Genomic DNA, 4,062 nt, shown 5'->3' on the forward strand with positions numbered 1-4,062 from the left:
TTTCAAGTGTCTTTTCTGTGCCATCTGTTTGGTTGCTCGATCTTTAACACAACATCTGCACTTCATTTGCAGCCTTATGAATTGTACTTCAGCGAGCCCACTTCATCAGCTGCATCGCGCTCCATCCCCCTGGAAGAATGTTGTCATTAAAGATTCATGCCGGGAAAATTGCCTCCAACAAGATTGCAATGCTTTTTCTATTTCAAGTGCTGCTGGGCAAAAATGTAAAAGAAAATAACATACATGCGTGTGAATCACTGTGAATGTAACGCTAATGTCAGCCGTTTCAGCCTCTAATGGTTCTCAGCTGAGCTTCGTCTCTGCGGGCGAACAGAGTGGAAGTAATCCGATCTTCTGCTCCTTCTCACTTTTAAACCGAAGCTTCTGGTGGAGCGTTTTTCATAAAGCATTGTGATCAATAAACTGTTATTTGCTGCTCGGTTTGAGAGACATTGGGAAGTGTTTGCACACTGACGCAGTCAAATCAACCATCTGGGCTGATTTGGTGACACAAAAACGGCTCTAATGTGGTTCCCCATTACTGAATAAAAGCAAATAAAGCACAAAAATTAACTACTTAAGGAGACTGACCTAGATAGTCACCATCATTGGTTGCTGTGCCCCAAGGATGAATGTATTCTGACTAATCCTCAAAAGCTTATTGTGCTCTTACCAGTGTTTGAGCCGGCGTGTAATCAGAAAGATGATCTCACAGATTCTTGTACATGTAGATATTTGTAGATGCAGTCTCTGAGAGTCGAGCAGAGAGAGCCAGTGAAAAGCAAATATCGGGTAGGCAGGAGAAAAACGGAGAAGAGGGCATAAAAGGGCAGCAAAAACAAAGAGAGAAATAACACAAAAAAACTGTGAATATCAAAGGCCTTGGCAAGCAGCTATTCCGAATGTTTCATCTTTTCTCTCTGATCCAAGGACTCTCACCTCCCACTCACAACCTCTGATCATGCTGAAGCAATAAGGCGCAGGTAAGCCTGCATCAAAATGTAGCATCAGCGGCGCTGCTTGAAACCACTCGCTCAACACGTGCACCGTCAAGTGCAGCCTGCATTATTGAGACTGTAAGCAGAAGTTGGAACATTATGCTATCATTGGAGCTTTCTCGTCTTTGAATGATTCATTGAGGTCGCAGATCATTATTCATCAGGTAGTCCTGAGGGCAAAAAAACAAGGTGCGCAGGAGAGACCGTGCCGAGAGGAGTCGGGGGGGAGGGGGCAGAGAGCGTGCCTCTTATGTTTTTGTTGTCTCCTCTTCTCAAAAGAGGCTTCCTCGCTCGTACGACCTCCCCTCCCCTCCTCTCCTCAAACAGCTCTAAATCCTCAGCATGTTTTTCACGCGCTGTCCCCTCTTAGTTTCTCACTGTTTTTATTCGCCGCTTACTCTGACTCATTTTCAATCTCTCCCCTGTTCCCTTCAGAGCCACCGGCTGAGAAATTGATAGTGCTTACTTATTTCAAAATGATTACAAAGTTGGAGGCATCGACAGCTGAGGCGAAATCATGCGGGGCACATCGAGTTAAAACAAACATTGATCACAGTTGATGTCCTGTTTTAAAACTGAGCCTGGCTCAAAGCAAGGCGGAATATATTTCTATCAAAGCTGAATATTCAACATTTTTTAATGGATTTAGTTAGAGAAAGCAGACAAAAGCAAACTCTTCCACACGCAGAGTGAAACCATAATTGTACATTAACTAGGCCCATCTTTTCACACATAGTGACAATAATAATAATGAACCTTCATCCCTCTGCAGATCGTCTTCCTCTGCTTCCTCAGTGGGTCAGGCATCTGGATTTCCTTCAACTAAAAAAAGGGTTGATGACACATGAGCGTGGACCCTTATGTTTGTAAAAATGAACCGATCACATCCCTGGATGTGTCGTTGCCAAGAAGGCGACAGAACAGGAGAGTGTGAGGAGAAGAGGTTCATTGAAAAGAGGTGATGCATGATTTTGTATGACAGCAACACACAGCCCGAGGGAGGGATCCACTCCGCACCCTCATGAGACTTCTGCATACACCCGATGAATGACTCCCTCTCACCTTTCATCCATCTTCCTGGTCCCTTTTCTCCGCCATGCGCTTCATGGCACTAATTGGGTGGATATTGCTTTCATTTAGTGCGACAAAGGCAGAAGAAACGAGAGGAAAGGAGAAAGAGAGAAGGAACACACATTGTAATACACCGTCTAATTTAAAAACAAGAGAATATTGAGTACAATTAAATTAGTTATTTTGCTGAAAGTGTGAACACTGAAAAAACAGAATCAGTGAAGGGTGAACAATAGTAATGAGAAAACAGTGTGATTGCAAACCACTGCATCTTTTGAAAAAAAGAACAAAACAGGAGCAGTTATTGATTGAAAAAACTCTGTTACCCGCTAATTGTGTCTTGCTGACTCTACAGCGCTTTTACAAAACAATGCAGAGAAAGAGAAGCAGTGTTAGCAAGAAAAAATACATTTCACAGAGATGGACAGAAAGAAGGAGAACAACCCTTTTGCAGCAAAAACAGCCCCGATCCGTCGAGTCATGGACTCCACTAGACCTCTGAAGGTGTGCTGAGGTATCCGGCCATCCACATGATGTAAAAGAAAACGTGATTGATCAGACCAGGCCACCTTCTTCCATTGCTCCATGGGGCTTTTAACAGTGGACGGCAGTCAGCATGGGCACTCTAGCTCTTCTGTTGAATCAGACCACACAGACCAGCCTTCTCTACACATCAGAGCCTTGGCCACCCATGACCCTGTCGCCCCCAGTTTTCCATCCTTGGACCACTTTTGGTAGGTACTGACCACTGCATACCGGGAACAACCCACGAGAGTGGAGCAGTTTTGGAGAAGCTCTGGACCAGTCGTCTCGCCATCACAATTTGGCCCTCGTCAAAGTCGTTCACATCCTTAAACTTGCCCATTTTTCCTGCTTCCAACACATCAACTTCGAGGACAAAATGTTCACTTGCTGCCTAACATATCCCACCCACTGATAATGAGATAATCAAATTTATTCACTTCACCACTGTCATTGAGCCAAGAGTCAAGTGGATGCCCTTCCTTAGGTTCATTCAGAGTTTTGAAATTAACATGGTTTTGAAAATTTGTAATGTAAAATGATTCTGTAATGGGGAATTTCATTGATGTTCTGGCAGAGTTTGGAATTGAACCCAGGGTGTGAATGTAACCTTTTAACAGGGGGCAAACATCTTATCCATAGAGCTAAGCAGCTGCCCTTCCTTAACGTACAATTGTAATCATAAATGCCTGTATTGGTAAGGGTAACATGATTGATGGTCTGGCAGAGGTTGGAATCGAACCAGCGTGCAAATGGAAGGATGCTCTTTCCATTGAGATAAGTTGCTGCCATTTCTTGAGGAGTTTTGAAACGAAAAAAAGTGAATTGGAGGACATTTATGCTGCACACAGAAAGACCGCAGCCAGCTTTGAAACTCAGAACATTCTTGGTGTGAGTCAACGGTGCTAACCACCACACCACCCTGATGCCCTGAAGCAAGTACCTGTATAAGCATATTTATTTTCCATTCAATTCTGATCATTTAAAGAAAGGCTCTAGTTGGGGAATCGAGCCCAGAGCCTTTCTGTGCTGCATAAACAGCAGGTAGTGCTGTTATGTTTTTTGGCTTTTTAGGTGGAGTTATGGTGTCAAAAAACTACAAACAGCTAACTGAGAACCAAGTGAATAAAAGTGTCCTAAAAAAGGCCTTTGTTCTGTTCATAGTGGCCAGTGGCAAACCTCTGATTAAGAGCCGTTAGAGCAAAAAGTCTTTATAAAAAGAGAAGGAAATTAGAAACATGAACACAAAAATGGTTATATAAGTACACCATCTAGAGCAAATGACTTTACGGTGGTCAGTTACAGACTATTCCAAATTTGACTCATCCACCATCTAATGATTAAAAGATGTATTTGTCTGCAGACATGTGAGAAGACCGGAGCAGAGCCATAACCAATCACAGAGCGCTTCGACAAATACTTGCAACTGAAAATCGTGACGTCATTACTGTGCGACATGCCGGATAGAAGC

This window comes from Semicossyphus pulcher, unplaced genomic scaffold (genome assembly GCF_022749685.1).
Source record: "Semicossyphus pulcher isolate SPU_LCO1_2020_fin unplaced genomic scaffold, fSemPul1.0.p SCAF_19, whole genome shotgun sequence".
Taxonomy (NCBI): domain Eukaryota; kingdom Metazoa; phylum Chordata; class Actinopteri; order Labriformes; family Labridae; genus Semicossyphus; species Semicossyphus pulcher.